The sequence below is a fragment of the Lissotriton vulgaris genome, chromosome 4_1 (assembly GCF_964263255.1).
Source record: "Lissotriton vulgaris chromosome 4_1, aLisVul1.2, whole genome shotgun sequence".
Classification (NCBI taxonomy): Eukaryota; Metazoa; Chordata; class Amphibia; order Caudata; family Salamandridae; genus Lissotriton; species Lissotriton vulgaris.
The window spans coordinates 2,101,101,795-2,101,127,740 of NC_141691.1; positions in this window are offsets into that span (position 1 = coordinate 2,101,101,795).

Below are 25,946 nucleotides of genomic sequence, written 5' to 3' on the forward strand. Positions count from 1 at the left end.
AGCATGTCTTGATTTTCAGTGAATGGAATTTGTTCAAGTTTCGATAGAAAATCAGTGGTGTCCAAAAGAAAAGATTTAACGTGAGGGTAAAGGGCTTCAGGAAAAAATCGATGAATTTTGAGGACCGGTTCAAATAATGAGTCGCATCCAGAAATGATGGGTCTGCCTGGAGGGGTATCTGCATTTTTGTGCACCTTGGGAAGCACATAAAACAATGGAATGCGCGGATGTTTATTGGACAAAAAGTTGAATTCATTTTTTCCTAGAAAACCTTGTTCGAATCCATTCTTGAGGATCAGGCCTAATTCTTTTTGTAGATCCAATGTTGGGTCCTTATTGATCTTACGATAGCAATTCGAATCTGATAATTGTTTGGTTGCTTCTTGGATGTAATTTGTTGTTCCCCATACAACTATTGACCCGCCTTTATCGGCTTGCTTGACTATAATGTTATCATTCTGTTTAATAGTTTGCAAAGCCAACTTCTGTTCTTGAGATAAATTTGGTTTGACATATCCGTTTCTTTTCTTCTCTTGTATAGCTAGCACTGAGAGTATCGTTTTTTCAAAGTCAAGTCATAACAAGTCAAGTCATAACATTTATATAGCGCACTACATACCCAGAGGGTTTCAAGGCGCTTAGGGAGGGGAGGAGGATTATTTGTCAAATATCCACGTTTTAAAGCTGCTTTCTGAACGCTAGGTGATTCTGGGTGAGGCGAAGGTAAGCGGGGAGTGAGTTCCATGTTTTGGCAGCCAGGTATGAGAAGGATCTGCCTCCCATTGTGGTCTTGTTGATGCGAGGTACAGTGGCGTAGGCTTGGCTGGAAGAGCGAAGTTGGCGGGAGGGGTGTAGAAGGACAGTCGAGAGTTGAGGCAATCTGGTCCGATGTCGTAGAGTGATTTGTGTGCATGGGTAAGCAGTCGGAAAGTGATTCTCTTATTGACGGGTAAGCCAGTGGAGGTCTTTAAGGTGACCAGAGATGTGTTCGTTGCGTGGGATGTCTAATATGAGCCTGGCTGAGGCATTTTGGATTCGTTGTAGTTTCTTCTGGAGTTTAGCGGTGGTACCTGCGTAGAGGGTGTTTCCGTAGTCCAGTCGGCTCGTGACTAGAGCGTGGGTGACTGTTTTCCTTGTTTCGGAGGGGATCCAGCGAAATGTTTTTCTGAGCATGCGAAGAATGTTAAAGCAGGAGGAGATACGGCGCTGACTTGTCTGTTCATTGAGAGTGAAGAGTCCAGGATGACGCCAAGGTTCCGTGCGTGGTCTGTCGGGGTGGGTGCATTTCCGAGGGCTTCCGGCCACCAGGAGTCGTCCCATGCAGAGGGGGATTTACCTAAGATGAGGACTTCTGTTTTTGTCTGAATTCAGTTTCAGACGGCTTTGTTTCATCCATTCGGCGACTTCTTTCATTCCTTCGTGTAGGTTAGTTTTTGCGGTGCTGGGGTCCTTGGTGAGAGATAGGATCAGTTGAGTGTCATCCGCGTAAGAGATGATGTTGAGGTTGTGTTGGCGGGCGATGGCCGCGAGGGGCTCATGTATACGTTGAAGAGGGTGGGACTGAGTGAGGATCCTTGTGGTACGCCGCAGATGATTTCAGAGGCCTCGGACTTGAATGGTGGGAGGCGGACTCTCTGGGTTCTTCCGGTGAGGAACGAGGTGATCCATTCCAGTGCCTTTTCTTGGATTCCGATGTTTCTGAGGCGTTGTAAAAGGGTGTTGTGGCAGACTGTGTCGAAGGCTGCAGAGAGGTCGAGGAGGATGAGGGCGACTGTGTCTCCATTGTCCAGTAGAGTTCGAATGTCGTCTGTTGCTGCGATGAGGGCGGTCTCAGTGCTGTGTTTGGCTCGGAAGCCAGATTGTGAGGGGTCGAGTGATTTGTTGGCTTCGAGGAAGGCGGCAAGCTGGTTGTTGACAGCTTTCTCGATGACTTTGGCCGGGAATGGAAGAAGCGAGATGGGGCGGTAGTTTTTGAGTTCGGTGGGGTCTGCTGTTGGTTTTTTCAGAAGGGCGGTGAGTTCAGCGTGTTTCCAGTCTTCTGGGAAGGTGGCGGAGTTGAAGGAGCAGTTGATGACGTCTCGGAGGTGTGGAGCTATGACGGAGTCTGCTTTGTTGAAGATGTGGTGAGGGCATGGGTCTGTGGGGGATCCAGAATGGATGGAATTCATCAGGCGGATGGTGTCCTCAGTGGAGATTGGGTTCCAGGCGTTAAGGGTGTTAACGGGGGGAAGGTGGTCAGCTGATGGTAGGGTGGGTTGGCTTCCGGGTTGGTTGTCAAAGCTGTTGTGGATGTCTGCAATCTTGTTGTGGAAAAAAGAGGCTATGGAATCACAGAGGGTTTGAGAGGGGGTGATGTCGTTGGAGTTGGCCGAGGGGTTGGAAAATTCCTTGACGATGTTGAAAAGTTCCTTGCTGTTGTGGGCGTTGTTGTCAAGTCGATCCTTGAATGCTGTTTTCTTGGCTTTTCGGATCAGTTGGTGGTGAGTACGGATGGCGCTTTTGAAGGCGTTCTTGTTGCTGGCGGATGGGTCTTTTTTCCAGGCCTTCTCAAGGGAGCGGCACAGTTTCTTGGACTTCTTGAGGTCATCGTTGAACCATGAGGCCTTCTTGATGCCAAGTTTGTGTTGACGTTTTTTCAGTGGTGCTAAGGTGTCGGCGGTTTTGGATAACCAAAGGGTGAGGTTGGAGGCGGCTTCGTTGGCGTTAGAAGAGAGGGCTGGGGAGGTTTGAAGGAGCGATGTGGAGATCTGCTCCGTGGTGATTTTGTTCCAGTTTCTTTGTAGAGTTGGTTGGAGGTGGATGATGGGTTTCGGCTTGTTGTAGGTGAAGTGAACGCAGCTGTGGTCAGTCCAGAGGAGATCCGTAGTGTGGCTGAAGGAGACATGGTTGCTGGAGGTGAAGATGGGGTCGAGAGTGTGACCTGCGATGTGGGTGGGGGAAGTGACCAGTTGTTTAAGTCCGAGGTTGGCGAGGTTGTCCAAGAGGGTGGCGGTGTTGCAGTCGTTGATCTTTTCAAGGTGGAAGTTGAGGTCTCCCAGAAGGATGTAGTCTTTGGAGGGGAGCGCGTGTGGAGTGATGAAGTCCGTGATGTCTTCACTGAATTTTGCGCGTGGTCCTGGTGGTCTGTAGAGGAGGGTGCCTCTGAGTGTGGTCTTGGGGTCGATGTGGATCTGGAAGTGAAGGTGTTCGGAGTTAGCGAGGTTGGCGTCAGAGCTGGTTGAGATGCGGATTGATTTCTTATGGACGATAGCGATTCCTCCTCCTGTATGGTCGGTGCGGTCCTTGCGTGTGATCTTATAGTCATCAGGGATAGCGATGGCGATGTCAGGGGCGGAGGAAGCGTTCATCCATGTTTCCGTTAGGAAGGCGACGTCTGGAGAGATGGTGTCTAGTAGGTTCCAAAGGTCAATGGCGTGCCTGTGGACCGAGCGGGTGTTGAGAAGGATGCATTGTAGGTGGTTGGGGTCGGGAGTCTGTGGTGTGGTCGTAGCGGAGATGTTGTCGGTGCCGCTAGATTTGCAGGAGAAGCAGGAGAACGGTCCATGGGTGCGTCCAGGAGTGGCTTGGACGCAGTTGGGGGCGCGACCGGGGTTAAGGGATAGGAGGGTGGCGGCATCGTAGGTAACGCGGGGGGGCTGGGCAGCGTGAGGGACAGGGGGTCTGGCGCTGGGCGCGGTCCAGGCGCGGACGGGCGTAGACGGGCTTACCTTTGGCGCACCTTCGGCGTGTCCGTAGCGCGTGGACGCTGCGCGTGGGACCATCCGGCTTAAAAGGTCGTTGGAGGGGGCGGAGCGTGGGAGGGTCAGCTGGGAGGCGGGGTCAGAGAGGCTGATCAGGGGAGAGGACAAACACAAAATGGAGGGCAAAGTGAAACTAAAAGCAGCAGTGAGGGCACAGTACAATGATAGTCAGCAGGCAGCTAAGGCTCACAATTCCACCACAATACCTCTGCCAAAGCGTCACTCAAAGACTAACATTCAAACACAGTGCAGCAATGAGGTGCACGTAATTGACACAAAGCGCCAATCTAAATTCAATTACCAGGGTTCAAAGCGCCAATCAGCTACGAAGCGCTAGAGTGGAGGAAAAGATACACGCTGTCACTTACAGGCTATGTGGCACAGAGCGAAAAGCGGAAATAACAATAAAATTGCAGCAGTCACTATTCAGATGTTGGCAATTAAGTATTTAAGTTGCTGCGCGCGTGGGAGCTTCAGAACGCGATAGCGCTTGTTGAAGGCAACAATACCAGGCGCAGACAGGCGAGCTCGGGTGCACGGGGCTTCAGCTGTGGTGCAGGTGATGTCAGGAAAGATTCAGGCAGGAGATCGAGGGGAGCGACCGTTCAGGAAGGAATCCCAGCGGTCACAGCTAGGTACGGGCTGGGGAGAGTCTGTTCTACGTGTGTGGGAGGGTCAGCTGGGAGGCGGGGTCAGAGAGGCTGGTCAGGGGAGAGGACAAACACAAAATGGAGGGCAAAGTGAAACTAAAAGCAGTAGTGAGGGCACAGTACAATGATAGTCAGCAGGCAGCTAAGGCTCACAATTCCACCACAATACCTCTGCCAAAGCGTCACTCAAAGACTAACATTCAAACACAGTGCAGCAATGAGGTGCACGTAATTGACACAAAGCGCCAATCTAAATTCAATTACCAGGGTTCAAAGCGCCAATCAGCTACGAAGCGCTAGAGTGGAGGAAAAGATACACGCTGTCACTTACAGGCTATGTGGCACAGAGCGGAAAGCGGAAATAACAATAAAATTGCAGCAGTCACTATTCAGATGTTGGCAATTAAGTATTTAAGTTGCTGTGCGCGTGGGAGCTTCAGAACGCGATAGCGCTTGTTGAAGGCAACAATAACAGGCGCAGACAGGCGAGCTCGGGTGCACGGGGCTTCAGCTGTGGTGCAGGTGATGTCAGGAAAGATTCAGGCAGGAGATCGAGGGGAGCGACCGTTCAGGAAGGAATCCCGGCGGTAAAGTAAGTGACCTCTTTAGGCACTTTATATGCTGGAGGGCAGAAACTTGATTTTTTCTTAAAACCTGTCGTCTCTACTTGAGGAGGATTTTCCTTATCAGCAAAGAAGGTGGTTAATCGAATTTTTCGACAAAATTCTATGAATTCAAGTTTTAATCTCACGAAGTCAGTGAATCTAGATGGTACAAATGTGAGTCCCTTTTCCAGGACACTAATTTCTGATGATGTTAATACCGTATTTGAAAGATTGAAAACAGAAGATTTTTTGTAAGATGTTAATTCTTGTAGTTTTGCCTTCTCGTTGACATTTCCCATGGCTGATTGTATCTGGTTTTCCCACGGGGTACTAAAACAATCCTGACACAGTTTCTTCAAAAAAACGACCAATTGTCTTTTTAATTCTGAGACATATTGTTTCACTCCTTTTCAGTATACCTCCACGTCTAAATTGCAGTCACACTACTGACAGGTAATATACTGAGAGTGTATGGATGCGAAGTGTAAGTTGAGAGTCTTTCTTTCGTTTCCACTGACAGAGTTTTCATTCATTGTTTTCCACAGATTGAGTTTGTGTGGTCCTGAAGAGAATCCTATACATCAATTTAGGATTCGAAACGCGTCGACCTATTGAGGTGGTAGTTGAATGTTGGCGCCACTATAGTGGCTGTTTTGTACAATGTTGTGGCCAAACGTTGGTGATAAATAAGCTGAATTTTGCAAAGCTTCATCAGAAAATTGATTATTTCGTTGTGCGACAAAAAGAAAAATATACTTTTTCATCTGTTTCTAAAAAAGCCAAACTTAAATATAGGACGATGATTACTACTGCTGCTTTGTTGTAAATAGCTCAAAATAACGCCAGTAACTTCCACCGACCTCATTTTCGTGTGTACTACTCAATGTTTTTGTTGTCTAGTGTCTATTGTACGTCTAGTGTCTAAATGTTGTCCAAAATGTTCTATTGACCTTCCCCCGGCCCATTCACCTGTTTCTCCTCCCAACTAATTGTATATTGTTGTATATAGCGTATGTTCTTTTTGACAAATATAACTAAAAAACAAAAAACAAAGTCTGAATAAACAGTCAAATTGAAAGTCAAATTTAATAAACAAATATCAATTGGAAGCTTTTTGTTTCAAATCTTCATTGACTGAAAAAGTGGTCAGCTTGAGAATACTGAGGACACAGCTGAAAAACGGAGAGTGGGCACAGACAATGCTAGACAGTGCAGCAGAAATCAGCATAGCTCGCAAGATCCTGATGAGTCATCTGGAGACAGTGGACACGAATGAATACATTCAAGTAGAAACTTCAGACACCAGAGTTAGCGAACCTCATAAGATATACAAAATAACAATGCGTATAGAGGGAGGTAAGACTAGGAAAATAAGGGGTCTATTTTGGGACAACCTCTCAAAAGGCCTTGACATCCTGTTAGCTGAGAAAGATTGGCCCCCAGAGTTTGTCAGGGAGTGCCCTCATGGCAAAGAAATGATTATGCCTGCCTTCTCAAATCATATTCCAATACATAAAAAATATGTATATGCAAGAAAATGGGCAGTAGCTCATGCACCTGCATTATACAAGAATCATGTAGGATGGGATGAGGACTCTCCTCCTCACAAAATCCAGTTAAAAAATCAATCTACTGCACAAAGGCAGTACCCAATTAAGCAAGAAGCTAAAAAACAGGTCAGGGAGATTTTAGATCAACTTGAATACCAGGGGGTGATTGAAACATGCACCTCCCAAATGAACAATCCTTTGTTTCCAGTCTCCAAACCAGACAATTCATATTGTCTAGTCTTGGACTACAGACACCTTAACTCGTGTTGCAAAACATTTGCGGTACAAAATTCGCACAGTGCGGCACTGATGAATAACATAGTTCGAAAAAAATACAAAACAACATTAGACATATCTAATGGGTTCTTTTGTCAAAATATTGCACCTGAAAGCAGGTACTTGACCGCTTTCTCAATAATAGGGTCGCAGAAAAATTTCTGTAGGCTCCCACAGGGGTTCAAAAACAGCCCTGGATTATTCTCAGCCAGTGTAACAGAGTTACTACAAATGTATGACGATGAGGCATTATCTTATGTCGATGACATCTATCTCACAGACGACGACTTGGATACTCACTTGAAAAGAGTGAACACCATAATACTTGGGTTCGCAGCAGAGGGTTACAAATTCAACTTTAAAAAGTCACGAATTGCCCATCTAACAGTCCTGTTTTTAGGATACGAATTATCAAGTGAAGGCAAAAGCCTAGCAGACAACTTCTTAGAGAAGTGCGCTGTACTCCAAGCACCTAAAACGCTGAAGAATCTACAATCGATACTAGGCTTCCTGAATTTCTCAATTACGCAGAGAGGGTCAAACCTCTATACGAATTAATAAAACCTGATTTTAAACCAATCAACTGGACTCAAAAACACACAGAAATTTTGAGATCACTGCAAACAGACATGTTAGCTAAAACAAAATTAGAAACACATGACAATACACGTAACCTTGTAATCCGGGTCATCCCAGGAAGATGCGGATTCACGTACCTGACCTTTAATGAGGGAGAAACGGTACCAATAGCATACGAATCACATTTGTACACAAAATCTGAAATAAAGTTCAATTCAACTGAAAAAATTCTAACTGCGGTTCAGACTGCTGTAGCTAAAGAAAGAGCCCTAGCACAAGGTAAACAAATAATAATCGATACACCCATACCGGCACTAGAAGCGGTAACAAAAGCAAGCATTCCAAATGCTAAGGCTCTACATCCGAGATGGATCCAATGGGTTAATTCCCTTGCTGCAACAGGCATAGTATACAAATTTAATCCTAATCTAAAAACACAAGAATTTCTCCAATATGAATATGAATGTCCTCTGCCGACCGAAATCCTGCCTCTAGAACATTACGGATGTATAATATATACAGACGGATCAGCACAACCCGCAGTTGGGGGTAAACAAGCTTACAGTGCTGCGTGCGCAATCGTTAAAGGTCGTTGGCACAAAGGGAAATTTAGACCACTGGTCACTAAAACACAATCTCTCAGAGATTGTACAGCTCAGCGAGCTGAACTCCTAGCATTTAAGATGGCGCTTGAAAATACTGATCGTGAATTCCTGACACTAATAGTGTGCGATTCTTATTACTGCGTTCAATCTTATAATGAATACTTACAGACTTGGGTCGAAAACGGTTACAAACATGAGAAAGGTGGCACAATAAAGCATAAAACGCTTTGGGAACAAATAGTTCTTTTTACAGAAAGAACTACAAAAGACTCACGTGATACACACACTGAGTCATCAACGTGATGGCGTTCACGTTGCAGGGAATTCATTGGCTGATGAAGCTGCGAAGGCAGCTGTACAAACGGCTTCCGTAGCTTCTATCACTCGTTCAAAAACAATAATAGACAGCGACATACTACAAGCTGTCAGTGCGTCAGTAAAAGATGACAGAAAAACACTCCCAAAAGGCTTTCCAGTAAAGTACTCATATATAACCAATACAAATAATGTTCCTTTTGCTCAAATCCCTGGAGTGGGGGATAGGGTAATTCCAAACATGGAACACAGGTTAAGACTAATCACAGCGGCACGCGAAGGACTAGCTTCTGCACACGCTGGCGTTTTCACCACAATATCGTTATTGAAACAAAGATATTGGTGGCCGCGCATGAGAATACAAACTAAGAAAAATGTGCTTGAATGCGATATATGCCAAAAAATGAAAGTATCAACGGTGAAACGACCAGCGCAGACATCCCTTCTGATCTCAGATAAACCATTAGCATGTGTTTACTTGGATCACTGTGGTCCCTTACAAAGGGACGGTAACTATAAATACATCATGGTCGCAGTAGACTCATGTACGAGATTCATATGGATGTGGCCCCAGCGCTCGGCTGACACGAGAACTGTTATAAAAGTTTTGCGAGTCTTTATCGGCACATACGCAATAGCCATGCTACATTCTGACCAGGATCCTGCTTTTAGCTCTCGAGCTTATAAGGAGGCCATGACCAGCATGGGCATTGGGTTGCGGTATTCTTGTCCCTTCCATCCTGAGGAAAACGGGGTAGTGGAAAGAAAAAACCGAGACATAAAGCAATCTATAACAGCAAAGGTATTAGGTTCGGGTGATGGGTGGGTCCAACATTTAACAAGTGTCCAACGTAGTCTTAATAACTTGCCAAGAAATTCTCTAAAAGGTTTCAGCCCGTATGAGCTATTGTTCGGAACTAAAATATATGTTCAGGACTTTGATAGTCAGGCTTCAGTGGTAAAAGATGAGAATAAAGACTTTGACATCAAAGATCGTTTGGCTGTTTTACAGGACTTAAATGAAACAAGAAAAAACCTGAGCAACATAAAGATAAAGCAACAGCCAATAACCACTGAAGACACACCACCTGTCCCTGCAAGATCTGTCTGGCGTCCAAAGATTGGGGATCTAGTCAGAGGGAAAATAGCGGTGAAGAAGGAATTTCGGCCTTCTTACAGAAAAACAGTACCTGTCTTAGGCATCAACGGAACAAGATCAGTTGTACTGCCGCCCCTTGCTGGTAAAAAGGAGAACCGGGTTGTATCCATCGACCTGGTTAAACCACAATCATGTGGCCTATAATAAATAGCAGGCCCAGTGGACTCCCAAGAAATAGCAGAATACCTAAATTTGCTACAATCCAAGAGGTTCAAACTGAGAGACTAATCACATTCGATAAAGCTACAGTAAACAACAAAGGACTATGTAACAATGCCATGGAACTTGTGCCTCTTGAAACTCAAATTGAAACAGTTCGTATAGAAACACCAGTCTACAACGATGTAGCATCAGAAAGTGCTGATGAAAGAAAAATTGAAAAAACAATTCCAACAATTGACAGAACGGCATCCGGCTACTTCATCAATTTCGATAACTTTTCTGAAGATCCAAGCGAACCGGGAGAAATGCTGAAAAGAAAAACATTAAAGAGAGAGGCAACAGAACTTTTTCAACAACTCAAGGAAACTTATCTTATTTATCCTTGGTTAGAATTTTGGTTTGGTCTAGGTGTATTTTTCCTGCTGCGTTGGCTCATCATGGTACTTTGTTTGGGAAAATTCATTGAGGGAAAATACAGTTCAATGGACACAGCAAGTCAGAACATCAATTTAGTACTGAAACCTCACAAAACATCTCACATCGAGAAAAGAGAACTATCATCAGTAAATGTCACAGCCATTCCAATACCCGGCGGGATAGTTTGGGACAAGACAGACTATGAAATATGTGGCCCGGTCGAGCTCTTGAAATATCCTCATCAAATTTAAGGTTTCATTAAGTGACTTTATAAAACAGAGTACATTTTCTGATGATTGGGACTTTGAGAGCATTAATAATATGATGTCTGATTTAGTAATGTCAGCAAAATTTAGAGAACATGATTATTTACAGGGTTCATCTAACTATGAACAGATGTACTGTTACACGCATTATGTGCACCATTATTTGCATAAATCTGCACAACCTAGAAATGTTTTTAAATATAACCAATGGGAACATTGTGCTACTCCCCCAAAAAGCAGTTCAAAAACATTCTATGAGAAATTCCAATACTTCTCAGGGTTTAACACAAGTAATGCTGAAACGATTTATTATAAACTGTTGGATAAAACAGGGACAAAAACCATGCTGTCAAATACTAAATTGATACATTCAGAAGCATTTTATGAAAAAATGATTACATTTGGTTATGATTTCTGGAAAAATAATATTGAAACGAAAACCATATGGGGTACAAAAGATTGGCAGGTACAAGGCTTAGAAGCATTATTTCGAGCCTGCATGATCCCAGAACAAATATTGTTCTTGAATGACACAATTCAACAAACATCCTGTCTTGGCTTAGCCAAGATTAAAGACCTTAGCAAACCGTCTATTACAAAACCAATACCTGATAATACAACCACAGATATTGATATAGACTTATCAACATTTTAAATGAAAACAGAACACATTTCGATTGGAAAAAGTGGTTAATCTGGCCTACAGACACTAATAACTGTCAAGATAGATTCCTGAATAAATTACAGGGGTTAAAAATGACCAGACCAGACCCTAGATACTCCCAGAAACAACATCCAGGGATAGTAGCAACATACAGTGTAGGGAAACTCTGCCTCGAATGGCTACAAACATCCACACTGGCACAAATTAAGCAACATCTATCTTTACTTAAAGAAGGTGCTGACTTGCGTGATTTCATTATGGGACCACGCAAACAGTGTCAAAAACATTTCATAACAGCAAGTGTATATGCAGCATACAACGAGTCATGGAAATTAATGCAAATTGAAACAGCAGAAAAAATACGAGAAATTGATCGTATTAATTTGGGAAAATCACTTTCTGTTGTGGACAATGGGTTAATGACTCTGTCCTCCAGAATATATTCACTGGACAGTATTGTATCCTCTGCTATTGATATAATAGACCAGGACTTGCTAATGTTACAACATGGCCAGTCCCAATTACGCTCTATTGTACAGCTAGGCTGGATGTTGCAAAATCTCCGTTCAGGCTATGTGCCATGGCGTGTAATCAACACAACGTCATTGTTTTCTATCTTTAACCTCGCTGATAAACAAATCAGTTTGGCACAGAAAGGAGCAGACTATACAATCCTGAGCATCGAAAAACTTGAGAGATTACCATTGACAATGTCAGAAAGACCTGTCATTGAATGGATAATACACGGGATTATGTTATGTTATGTTAAATGACACTTATTGAGCGCACTAACACCCGAGGGTTTCTTGGCGCTTACTGGAAGGACAGCTGAGGTGAGAGCAAGGAGAGTTTATCCTGACAGAGTGAAAAGAAAAGTTTTGAGGGATTTCCTGAACTGAAGAAGAGAATTGCTGGATTTAATGGCCAGAGGAAAGGAGTTCCAAAGTTTGGGGGCCGACGAGGCAAATCGACGACCTCCAAACTTATTAAGTTTGAATTTAGGAGTGACGACCAAATGAAGGGAAGCTGAACGGAGGGAGCGTGCAGGTTGATACAAGGTGACCAGAGATTTTATAAACGCGGGGCAGGGACAGTGAAGGGATTTGAATACCATGCAGCCCATCTTGAAGGCAGCTCTCTCCTTCACTGGCAACCAATGAAGCTCGCGGAGCAAACGCTTCGCGGATTGCCACCTAGGGATCTTAAATATCAGGCGGGCTGCCTGGTTCTGTACAACCTGAAGACGATGTAGGAGAGCTCGTGGAAGTGCATGGTAGAGGGAGTTAGAAAAGTCAAGGCGCGATAAGACAAGGGACATGACGACCTGACACAGAGCCGCATGTGGGAGGAGGTGTCTGATCTTCTGGATCTTTCGAAGTTGGAACATGCACGAAGAGATCGTGGCCCCTACTTGAGCTTTAAGCGACAATTCGGCGTCGATCGTCACCCCCAGACTCTTGACGGCCTTGAGTGGTGTAGGAGGGGGACCCAAAACGGGGGGCCAGAACTGCGGACCCCAGTGTACAGCACTGGAACCGGGGAGAAGTAGCTCGGTCTTTCCAGGATTTAATTTTAGCTGATTCAAATTCATCCATTGTTGGATATGAGTCATAACGGCATGGAAGTTGTTGATTGCCTGGGGAGAATCAAGGGAGAAGATGAGCTGCAAATCGTCAGCATAATTGAAGACGGTAACGTCCCAATTATCACAATTCCGATTACAACTTTCCAGTTTAAAAATTGCCTTGAGTATATACCAGCAGGCCAGTATGAAAGGTTGGGTAAAGGATACATTAAGTCATCATGGAAATTACCTTATACACACACATGCTACAGTGACAACAACAAAAATGTATTTCTTAGTGGTGAAAATTGCAAACATTCACTGAGCGGTATACTTTTGTGCCAGGGTATTAATTTACATGGGGCCTGTGAAGGGACTTCAAACAACCTTTCATGCCACCAGCACGTCACACCTGCAACACAGATAGAGCCTTTCTTTAGGCCGCTCTCTAATGGGAGTTACATTCTAATAACGGACCACAGCTGTTGTAGCTTGATGCCAGGGAAAGCATATCTCGTAGAAGTAACTGCCATGGTCACTTGCTGTATGCAAGAATTGTTTCCAAATGGCCCTGGAGACTCAGTGGCTCCGATTTGGCCTCGGTTGAATATCTCTTCTATACAAATTGATACTTTGATACTTTAAGCAGAATGAGGTCTGTGCTTTTGCAGACAACAGTGCCCATCACGTCATCAAAAGAAACGTATGATCTGCAAGTAGCAAGGACGAAAGCAGAGATACATGCCCTGTTATCAACAAATTGCCCAGTGCATTTCGTAGAAATGCTAAGCCAAATCCTAAACATGACAGATGCCAGTGGTATCACACATGTATTTAAGACATTTTTTTAGGGACTATTAGCACCCTTCGAAACAGTCCTGGGGATTTTTCCAAGTTTCGTCCATTTTATCTTTGGCGGCCTACCACTACTTTTGGGACTCGTAGCAGGCATTCTATTTTTGACCCTCCTGCTCCGATATGGCAAACCAAAGCTCACACATGACTCCGGCAACAATGGATGAAACGATCCTAGCAATACTCTACCGGGACCGCATAACTAGAGTCCTTGGACTAGCCCAGCTAAGAGATCTGAACATGACCTGGTTTCTTTCATTCAGACCTATATGGCAGGCCTGCATCTTACCTGTGCTTTGATGTATGCTATGCGGAGAAGAATGCGTGTTAGACACCTGTCTTGCACTACAATCAGCAGTACCAATGGATATCGATACCTTGCTAAGTCCAGTAACGGCTCATGCATCGTGTTGTCCCCAGCGGTTACCAATCCTGATGACGGCATTCGTTGAGACTCCTGCGCTACGACTAGGTGGCGGCAGTGAAGCCAGATATGAAAGCAACATCACCCAGGTACAACCTTCTGTGAGTTTTGCTGATCCCGACATCGATGATAGCAATCATTCTCACAACTGCCAGGTTGCAGCACTATCGAACCTGGTCGAACTGTCACCTGAATATGTAGACCTATTCTTTGAGAGCCTGTCTGACATGATGTTCTCCCCTGAACAGAAACAATAACTTTTGGAAAAAGAAATCCAACACACAGCGTTCTCATGAACTCTGAATTCGGCCTTCGGCTTTGATAAACAAAAGCTACTTCCCCGCTCACCATGAAAAATCTTTTAATCTAAAATTTTTCAAAATATTTACCATTTTTTCTGGCACTGGTACTTTGCTTAAAGTAGAACTATTCATAAAGAACAGAGCTTCTATTTTTAGTATATCTAGAGACAATATTTTACCTCAGCCTCTAGCACAATTTACAGCAATTGTATTTGTATGTGATGAAATAGTCTTGCCCTTCTTTTCTGTATTAAGAGACATTTCATGTGTAACTTTTTCGCAAAATCGTTCAAGTGAATATATATGCAAAAGATTTTTTTGAATGATTACCCTGCTTACAACGTACAGTACCTATTATCATTTTCATGTATTTCGTATACACCATTTCAAACTGCAAAATGTATTTTGGGGTGGGTATGAATACACGTGCATCTTATTGCTTAAGTTTTTAGTAGTTGATGGACATAAAACCGTGGAGTGGGTGATGTGTTTTATCTAGAACCCCGATCAAATATTGTGACCTTATGCCCCTATACGGCTATAATCAATACATATCCCTATACTGGCATAATAATCAGAACCATATTTCAGCAAGTCGCTTCTGCAGTCCATGACAGTCCATGACACAGCAGAAGTCACTTCGTTAGATTCCTAGATAGCACACCATGTTCTTTCGACACACCAAACCCCCAGCAACCTGGGAAAGCCTCGCTTGCTTTGTTTTGATTAGTAATAGAACTCCTGCGAGCACTGCAAGAACGACCAGTTCTTAGTGACACCTTTATTGACGTCTTATGTCCAAAAACTTACGTCAAACTCGGTACCTTTCAGGTATAAATAATACCAACGTTGCCTTAAGCAAACACACGGTGGTGGTGAATACTGGAGCAGAGCAGCTGTCCCCTTGCAGAGAGCCCAGCAGAAGCGAGAAGCCCACGGACGCTGCCCCTCCTCTTTGATGCGCTGAGAAAGACGCTGTCTTTTCTCCTGCCGAGAAAATCCAGCTCCGGCGTTTCCAGCCTACCCTTGCGGGAGACTGGAATATCGGGTCCTGAGAGGAGATACCAGACCTCCTACATTCTATTTCAGAGGTAAGGTGCTGACTAAACCCTTAGAGAGAATTCTTGAAGCAAACTCTTGGCAAAACCAACTTAACATAAACTGTTACTTACTCCCTCCCACGTATAAGGCTTAGGTCAGGTACACTGGGGTACGCGTAGTTAGAAGCACCAGTTGAGAACGTTAGCCTATGTATATATGAATGTATATATTTTATTCATTTTAACCATCTTATGGCTAAGAAACCATATCAATGCTTTTACAGTATTACTTCGTGATACTCCTATTACTGTACGCACTTTTTATAATAACAAGTCTTGCAATTGTGGCAATTCATTTCTCTTGCATGAGAAAGGAGACTGTTCAATAAATAATACCTTTTATTGAAAATGCCCGTCTCTCTATTCTCTGCATCCTGGTGAAAGTAAAACTGCACAACTGACTGAGTGAAATAGCTATCTATTGTTTCACACGACTCTAGAGATTGACTCTTATTCTGAGGAGCAAAGTTGTCATGTTAATGCGGTTGTTGGAAAACTGAATCCCTTCTAGTCTGAGCCAAGGAAGCTGATCACTTCCTATTCAGTCAAGAACGTTTCCAGTGACCTCTGATCTAGCTGGTACACACCCAATTAAGTCTAACATAGTCAGTAGAGACCTAGAAGACCTCAGTCCTACGTCTATACTGCTGCTTATGTTATTCCAATGTGCAGGGCCTATAGGGAAAATAGGAACTACACTACACCTTGTCCGCTCCAGACTTTGAGTCCACTTAATGAGTTGAGGATTTTGTAACTTTAGTTTTAATTAAAACATTAGCTCACCATTGCTCAGAAGAAGTTACCATTGTGATACTTGGTTATATTATGACTATTAGGTATTATTTGTTGTATAGTCGTTTGGTCTCAATTCTTTATAAGGCTATGATATAATAACCCCCTAACTCAGTGTTTTTATTTCAGTGTAGTTGCCAGAGATGAATAATCCTTCTGATTAATCCTACAGTTGGGCTTCACCTAGGTGGGAGTGGGTCCTTGCTTCTCTTTCACTGTTAGTGCGCTACACTGCTTCTACTACCACCACCATAAGATGGCACCTTGGAATGCCTGCAGAAAGTTGCCACGGATTCAGATTGCTTATGTGTGAAATTTCCATAGTTTCAGTGCATTTATGGGTGACATTCAATGACCACATGTATGACACTTAGGGAGAGATTTGCAAACAATTTGCACTGGGTTGGCTTCACAAAAGTGTCACTAACCAGCACAATGTGTTTTTTCCTGATTTATTTTCCAGTGCAAACTTGTTTTGTGCTGGAAAGTACCCATGGGTAACGTAAAGCAGCGCAAAAAGCTGCGTTGCATTACGCTGCATCAGGGTGGTTTTATGTTGTAGGCACATGAATGTTCCCTTGCAGCCAGCCATGCTTTTTGATGCTAAACCATGGGTAATTACATTAGTAGACAGAGTTTATTGCCAAAAATGCATGCAGATGTTAAAAGGAGAAATGATTTAATTTCTTCTGGCTTTTCTCACTTTGCATATCTCCTGCACTGAGCAGCAGACAGACAAAGTGAAAAAAGCTTTAAGGTCTGTATAGACCAGGGGTCTCCAACCTTTCCTGTACTGAGAACTACTTATGTTCAATGAAATGCATTGAGATTTACTAATATTATAAGTATTGTATAATTTCAATTTTTTTATATGTATAATAATTCAACCAGACAAAAGTGTTCTAATGCAATAAGCTGGGCTGCACACAGGTGAGCCACTCGAGCTACTCTGAGTTTGCTGGAGAGCTACAGTAGCTCACAAGCTACTTGTTGGAGAACCCTGGTTTAGACATATCATTTATACAGGAAGGGTACCCTTCCTGTACAAAACCTATGATAGACTCAGGCACACACCATAGCACTATAGTGCTAAGGTGTGTGCCTGGTGCATGCCAGCTGAAATCCGCTCTGGCGTAGGGAACGGGGAGGAGAGAGCCATATTCTCATAAATTTGGAGCTCTCCTGCTCCCTCCCTGTCACGCAATCTGGCCTTTAGAATATCTGGTATCCCTTTGGAATCCTATTTTTAAGTCTTGCCTAGCACTGCAGCATGCACGCGCTGCTCGCTTTGCGAGGCATGGTGTACATACTATACCGGGGAAGCTTTGCATAAGGTCCACCCACTGTCCGCCCATTTTTTTGTTTGGCTCACAGCCTAAATGCTGCCTCCTGAATGGTTTTTGTCTTGTTAGTCCCTCCTCCTATCAGCCATGGCATAATTTTTACGCTTCTGAGGCTATTGGCCCCTTTACTGAATACTATTTTTTCCCTGTGTACCCCAACCCACTCATGCAGTCTGTGATTTTTCGCCAATCCCCACCCCCCACTTCCGTTTGTGCCTTCTTAGACAGATGCACTCACATTTTTAATGCAATACGTCTCACATAAATGCGAGTTGTATTGAATTGCAAATGCTTGTTTTAAAATAGTGCGCAGGCTTCCCAGAAGTGACGTCCCTCGGGTGCACTGTAGAAAAAACGTTGGTTGCTCCAGAAGTCTTGTTAGCTAAAGGGACAGCTTTTCTTTATTTTTGTTTTTTCCACAGGACGCAGTGTCCACTCTATAGTGTATGCATGTTTCGTTTGGTGCTCGCTGAGTCCTCAAACCAACTGCGGAAATATAACTATCCATGTTGCTGTATCAAAGAGGGGAACATTCAGTCCAATTTCTACAGGCGAATCGCCTTGGCATAACAGTTGGGTTTTCGCTGAGTTGTGGTGATAATTTCAGCAGTTTTTTTTTTTGCAAACAGTAATACTCAGTGGGTATAAATGTAGTCAACTTTACAGATTTGTTTGTCCAAGAAGTAAAGGTGAGTGTGCAAATAGGCTTTCATGAAAATAAAAATAAAAACTGGTGTTTCATCATAAGACTGGACATCGATTTCTAGAGCATTCTTACTACACCCACCAAGCATTCTGCTACCCTCCCAATCCCCAGAGTCAGAGACCTCTGCAGCGCGTGCATTAAAAGCTGAGCAAGGTTAACGACATCCAGCTAGGTAACCAAAGGTTCTCAGACTGGTAGCTCGGAGTTATACGCCACATTGCTGCACCGTATTTTCACTGAATAGCACCATGAGCACCAGTTCCGTTACAGATGGCCACATTCATTTAGCGCGATTCGGCCGGCTAGAATGCAGTACCCGCAACCAACTAATTAACTGAGCAAGGCCAACCCACAAGGTGAGAGAATACTGATTCTTCGGCAACGAGCAAAGTTACAAGCTTCAAAAGACATGAATTACCGCCTGGCCCATTAACGATGACACCAACTTAATGGTGACTCACCAAGCTGCCTTATACCAACCTACCTATTCTACTTAATCTGTAGGATTCATAATCACTGGGATCCTTCGAAGCACTTCCTAATTCAGACAACCTGTCCTGATGATGATCCTAATTTCTCTGGATCGAAACGCCGTCGACCCAACATCCTGAATAACAGGCGCACTTTCTCCTAGTGGCTTTACACCTGAACCAAAATTAACTGTGCCCACTGTGATATCACAATGTCACATGCGCCATTCTAGCCACCCACTGTAAATAGCCTGCACCACCTGCACAGTGCACCGACTACGCTGTTTTCTTTCACTTGCGTCGCCACCTGCACTATTTATTCACGTTTGTTGCACCAAGTCCCATGTGGTTGTCATTACATTCTATGCAGTGCTATTTTTCTAACTGTATCCGACCATGAAATGAATGTTTTCCACATAAAACTGAATAAGTTCCTTTTGACAAAATTATGAGTTATCTCCTTCTTGTCCACCCAAGTAATGCTATGTGCATGCTATGATTAATTGCCTATTGCCTATTACCTTTGAGGACATTGTCTTCTAATTGCACCTTATCTACCCAGTCCTGACTTGGTCTAAGGGTTACACTCCTGTCTTGTTTAAAAAACACATTCATTTAAGGCACAGGGAGATTAGGTGGTTTGCTGACAATCACAGGATGTTCGAGCCTCCCTCCAGACTCGAACCTGCCTCTCCAGATTCAAAGTCGTCCTTCCTAGCCATTATGCCCCACCCTTTACATTCATTGTCGACATCCTCTAACTTGGCGGTGGACAGACGTTGTGTATTATAGTGATGTACCTATCAGTGTAGAAGTCTCCATGTTAAACAACAGTAGATATTACAGCACCCCACATATTGTGCTGCATGGCTAAATACTTAAAAAGTCCTAAAGGCGAGACCGATTGCATTGTTTAGCGTCTGCCTACTTCTCACGTTTCCGTGTTCATTACCTCCCATCCCTCCCTCGCCTTCCTTCAGTACAAATTAGGCCCGGCCTCCCACCCAGACCCACCCCCAGCATAAAAACCCTGCCCGCCCCCACCTCCACCTGTTCTTTTCTGTCTCCCTAGTGAGACTTACCTTTTCAGCTCCTCCCTGTGGCGGTGCTGGGGAGTCTTTGGTCTGGTTCTCTGCTACGGCGATGCCTTCTGCAGCGTTCTCCTGGCGGTGCCTCCTCTCCTCGTCTCCCTTGGGGTGTGGCGGCAGAGTGGTGGCTCGGAGCTCCGCGACGGTGTCGGACGGTCCTCCAATGGCTGGGGCTGCGTTTCCGGGTCGGGCTGCGTGGCTGCCTCCTCCCAGAGTGCTATCTTCCTAAGGACCAGGTAGGATGGGTTTGTGCCCGTTTTCTTTTTGAGTTCTTCCAGCTGGAGCGTTTCTTTTGCCCCGAAGTGGTGTAGGCCGGCCTTGGTGCTGTGCCTCGGTGAAGACCTTTGGTGGCACTGGTTTTCGCTGGTTGGCTTCCGTTCTTGTCCTGCCTCTGCTCCATGTTCCCTTTGGTGGTGGCCTTGTCGGTTGTCTGCCTCTGGGTCTGCTCCTTGCGGGGTTGCATGGGGTTGGTTGGGGGCGTGCTGGTGTCCTCTTCCTCTGCTGCTGGGTCTCCGGTCCCCCTGAGGCGCCCTTGTCACACTGGGCTCCTTTTGGGGTGTTCTGCCTTTCTTGTCTGAGGACGGTGCTGGACTTGATTGTGGCTGCCCTGCCCTGTGTTCTGGGGTTTGGTTGATGCGTTCTGCGTCCCTTCCTCAACCGGCTGGTCCTGTGTGCGACTGGTTCCCGTCTGGGTCCTTGGTTGTGGATCCTTCTCCCGCCTCTGGTCTGCGTGTGGCTCCGGGGTGGTGAGCGTTCGGGCCGTGGGTCGCTGGACTCCTGTGCTGGTCGGCAGGGTTTTTCCTCTTTCCTGCTGAGCGGGGCCTGTGGGTTTCTTTCCTTGGTGTTCCCTGCCCTCCCGGTTGGGCTTGCTCTTTGTTCCCGGGGTAGGGGTTGGTGCTGTGTGTGGTGTACATTGCTCGTACTTGTTGTATGTGCATTGTGCATGTGGCTTTGTCCACTGTGGTGCTGCCTGCTGACAGTTGCTTGTCGGTTGCCTGTGCGGTCTGCCGTTGGCTGTCTCTTCTCGACCCTCCTTCTTCCTTCTGCGCTGTGTTAGTCCTGGTTGGTTTCAGGTTTCTCTGCGCGCTCTGTTTGCGCCGGTGCGTTTGCGTCTGGGCTGCGCGTTCCTCTCTCCCTCCAGTGGCTTTGCTTCTTGGTGTGGGTCGCCCCTTTCCTCCGGTTGTGCTGTTGGACTCTGTCCTGGCCGCACTGCTTGGTGGGTCTGTTGCTCTGCTTGGCTGCTCTGTGGCGCTGGGTTGGCCTGTTCTCTGCTTCTTCTGTGCCCTCCTTGATGCGGGGTTTCGTGGAATAGGTGGCTGTGGTTTGTGGTAGATGGGTGTCGCAGCCTTGGGCCCTCAGCTTGCCTTGCACTGGGGCCTCTCTGTTGTCCCCGCTGTGGGTGTCTCCTCTGTCTTTCGGGTGGTCGCGGTTTGGGCCGTTTTTTTCACCCTGGCTTGCTGCCTCCTTGTCTGAGTGCCTTGCCCTGTTGGGTTCCTGTCTCTGCTGTCCGGTCAGTTCCCTGTCTGTGGGTGGTCGTCTTCGGCTTTTCCTCCTCAGTGGCAGCGGGACATTTCTGTTGGCGGGGTCCTGTGTGCGTTGGTTCATGGGTGCTGGGTCATCCTGGTGCGGGTTCCTCCGGTTCGGGGAGGGTTCCTCTGCAGGTGCCCGTCTCGGTTCCTGCTGGGTGGCTGTGCTGGACTGGGTGTCCGGTTTGCTTGCCATGTGTTCCTTCTGCTGTGTTCCTGTTGGTGGGGTTAGGGTTTGGGGCCCGCTCTGTTCTGTTGCTGGGGCTGAGGTGTCCGGCGGCTTTGTGCCAGTTCTGGTTCTCCTGGGGGTCATCTCCTGGCTTCGGCCGGTTCCCTTCCATGTGTTGGCCCTTCAGGCTGCCTTTCCACTGGCTCTACCTGGTGGTTTTTGGTGTGCCCTGGGTTTTGGGGGTGCTTCTCTCCGCTTCCCTGACGCTGCTTCTTTTCTGCGTTTCCTGCGGTTCTCTGTGTGGTACGCTCATTTTTTGGGTTGCGTCCTTCCCCTTCAGCCTTGGGCCTTCGCCCTGGGTCTTCCCGTATTTCCGGATGCTCTTGTGGCTCTCCTTCATGTGGCGGGGGTATTCCCTCTTCCTTCTCTGGTCGACCTCTTGCGACATATGGCTGGAGTGTCTTTTTGCTCGGTCTGTTCAGGAGATCCTTGGTGGTTCTTCTGGTGATCGGGTTTTTTGGTTGCCCGGGGTATGTCTTTACTGGTTCCCTTTTGGGCCTTCGGGGGTCTCTGCTGATCTGGGGGTGTTGGCTCCGTCGGTCGTTCCAGTGGCTTGGTCCTCTGCCTCGATCGGGTAGGTCCTGTTTCGGATCCTTGTCCTTGGTTGCCTGCGTCCTGTTTCTGTAGGCTAGGGTCTGGGTGCTGGGTCTGTCGGCTCTCTGCCTCAGTGGGTGACCTGTGTGCTGAAGGTTCTGTTTTGCTGGTTCCTTACTTCATCCTGGGTTTTCTCTCGACTTCCCCTTCCCGGCTTTTCCGCTGCTCTGGCCTTTCAGGTGCGGGCTCTGTGGGTCTGTGCTTGGCGGCTGCTGGCTGCTCCCCGTTGGCCTTGGGCTCCTTGTTTTCCTCTCCCGTCCGGGCAGTATTGCACTCGGTGGAGGTTCCTTCCGGTGGCTCCGTGTCCTTTGGGGTTTAGGGCTCTGTGCGGAGTTTGAGCTTGCTGCCTGGCGGTTGTGCGTCTGGACTTGGCTGTGTGGGGGGGTTCCTGTCTGGTTGGCCGTGGCTTGCAGGCTTCCCATCGGTCTTCCTCTTGGCTGTCCTGTGCTTGGTGTTTGTGGGTCTTTTCGGCCTGGTGTTCTGCTCTGGGTGTTTTCCCATGGTGCTGGCCTCCTTTTGGTGTGGCGGTTCCCTCCAGCTGGGGCTCTTCTGGGGTTGTCGGTGACCCCTCTGCGAGTGCAGTGGGCGTCTTTCTGGCTTCTTGGTGCTCCTGACTTCCTTGCGTGTTGCCTGCGGTCTGTTGCCTGGTTGTTTTCCCGGGTCTGCTGTGTTTGTTTCCCCACCATGTCGGGTCCTTCCCTTCGGGGTCTTTGCTGCTGGGATTTGATTGTCCTTTCCGGTCCTCCCTCTGCGCCCCTTGCGGGTCTTGGGTTGCGACTCTTGCCTTTTGGGTTTGCCACCCACATTTGCCTGGTCTGGTGGCTGACTGGCCTGCTGCACGCACTGTAGCAGCCTGTGTCCCAGTTCTTGGTCACCGGTTCGTTTCGTCATGTGTCCTCTTGGCCTTTCCTCCTTGGTGAGTCGATGGATTCAGCGGCTCTGCTTTGGAATGTCGTCGCCCCTGCGGGGCGCTTGGGGGTGTTGTGGGCCCTGTCTTGGACGTTTTCCTTCTGTCTGGGCTGTTCGAATCTGTTGGTTTTGGGCCCGGTTCCGTCCTTTGTCCCAGTGGCTTGAAATTTTGGCTCTGTCACGGGTTGGTTTTGCCTGTGTTCGGTCCTGCTCCTTCCTTGACTGAGGCTTGCTTGGTCAGTTTGACTGTCCGGCGCCTTTTTGCTGTGGTGCCTGCTGGTTACGGGGTCCTTCCGGGTGGCAGTCTCTTTGTTTGTTCGCTTGGTCCGACTCTGGTGTTGTTTACCTTCCTGGTAGTTGATTTCGGTCCACAGTCTTGGTGGCTTTTGCTCTTGTGGGGGTGGTTTCTCTTGTGGGGGTTCGGGCCATGGAGTCTTGTCCTCTTTGCGAGGCCTGGGATGTTGATCTGCTGTTTTTGGGGCACTGTTTTGTGTTCTTTGTCACTCAGTTGTCCGTCTCTGTTTTCCTATGCTTGCTATGTCCTCATTTGTACTGAAGGAAGGTTAGGGAGGGACGGGAGGTAATGCGTCCATTTCTAATGATAATTGCATTACTCCTAGTCCTACTCCCTCGCCTTCCTTCGAGGACCCTCCCTCCCTCACGGTGCGGTTCAACTGAGTGCTAGCTCGGCTTGTTTATGTACAGGTGGAGGTGGGGGTGGGCAGAGTTTTTATGCTGGGGGTGGGTCTGGGTGGGAGGCGGGGCCAAATTTGTACTGAAGGAAGACGAGGGAGTAGGACTAGGAGTAATGCCATTATCGTTAGAAATGGACGCATTATTGAGGCCATGAGTCTTAAGAAGACGTGAAGGCACACAATGACGTAGGGAGGAAGGGGTGGGATCTTAAGGGACAGAGCGGCCTGCAGTTATTCTGCTGAGACTCTCATTCTCTCTCATTGTACACTTGGAGCGGTGTAAAGTAATGGGAGGTTAAAAGAAGCAGTGATTAATAATCTTATAATTGAAAATGAAGAAGCAGCGCCACTCAGTGGCACAGAGAGATCTCTGCATCTTCCACGGTGCTGAACAAGGTGTTTAAGGACTAGTAGCACAAATGTAGGGTCTTGGGGAGATGACATCCATTCACCCGCAGGGCTCCCTCCACGTCTGATGTAGGCGCACCCCCCGAAGTTTGTTATTGTACATCTGGGAAAAGGGAGAGAGGGAGACAGGGTCAGATAGAGTGAGGCAGAAACAGAACTCACTGCAGCTGGTGTGAGAAAGACATGGAAACGTTGAAAAAAGGAGAGACACTGCAAAAGGAATCAGAGCTAGGAATGCATAAATGCATGAAAAGCTATGCATAGTGACATTATTGATAGAGAGTTGTGTATAGGGACTTATCTGTAGGGAGTGAGACCATCCCCAAAGAGCTATATATAGGGAGTAAAGCCTGCAGCACAGGGAGCTATGTAGAGGGAGTTCTCTGTAGGAACTGAGGACACACACAGGGAGTTAAGTATAGGGAGTGAGGCCATGCACAGGCACTTATGAATAGAGAGTGAGGCCATCTGTAGGGAGGGGGCCAATCACAGGGAGTTATGCATAAGGAGTGAGGCCATGCAGAGGGATTCATATATAGGGAGAGAGGCCATTCCCAAAGAATTATGTATTGGAAGTGAAGAAATGCACATGTAGTGCTGTAAAGGGACTGAGGATATGCACAGGGAGTTATGTATAGGAATGAGGCCATGCACAGGACATTATATATAGGAAGTGAATCATGCATAGGAAGAGAGGCCATACTTAGGGAGCGAGGACATTTATAGTGAGATTTTACTTAGGTACTGAGGCCATGTACAGTGAGTTATGCATAGGGACTGAGGGTATGCACAGGGAGTTATGCAGAGGGAGTGAAGTCATTCACAGGGAGTTATGCATAAGGAGTGCAATCATGCATCAGGAGTTACGTATAGGGAGGGAGTCAATGCACAGGGAGTTATGCATAGGGAGGAAGGTTATGCCCAGGGCGTTACAAATAGGAAGTGAGGTCATGCTCAGGAGGCTATGTCTAGAGAGTGAAGTGATGCACAGGGAGTTATGCATAGGGAGTGAGGTCATACACAGGGAGCAATGGATAGGTAATGAGGTCATGCACAGGGACTTTTGCATAGGGAGTGAGGTGCTGTACAGGGAGTAAGGTCATTAACCACTTGCATGCTAATGACAAGGTGAACTCGTCATGAGGCAGACTGGAGCTGTGCTCATGACAAGGTCAAATCGTCATATAGAATAGGGATCTAGGATCTTCAGCGTAGGACGGGAAAACCCCTTAGCAGCCAAGGTGTTAACAGAGAGTTATGCATAGGAGTGGAATCGTACATCACACACAAGTATCAGTGTTAAGAATGAGGACTGACCTAGAGGAAGGAAAACCATCAGAGATCATGTCCTTGGAATGGAATCACTGCTGAGATTATGCTCTATTGAGAAGGTGGCTGTTAGACCAGGCATCTTTTGGCATGTTTCCTCTGTCTTTTTGCTGTCTGACCTCCTGTTTTTGATGGTATGCTGATACTTCATTTTAGCTGGTTTTGGGTCTCAGGACACTTTTTCACTGCTATTCAGTGCTAAAGTGCAAGTGCTCCTACAGTAAATTGTGCTCTGATTGGTTCTCCATGATTGGCATATTTGATTTACTTTGAAGTCCTTAGAAAAGTGTGCTGCATATGGCCAGGGACAGTACGTCAAATGCTAATAGTGGGCCTGTAGCACTCATTGTGCCACCCACACAAGGTTTCTCAAACCTGCCACTGCAGTGTCTGTGCGCCCAGTTTTTAACTGGCATGTTGACCTGGCAAGTGCACCCACTTGCTTTGCTCTATTCTTCCCTTTTCTTTCATGTAGGTCACCTCTAAGGTACCCTGATGGGCAGGGTGCCGGGTATTGGAAATGTGGGCCATGTTGTGGTGTGTTATACATGTCTTGATAGTGAAATCCGGTGCAGGTGATAATTACAACCCAGTGAAGAACCGGGATAACCCACTTACTGGGTC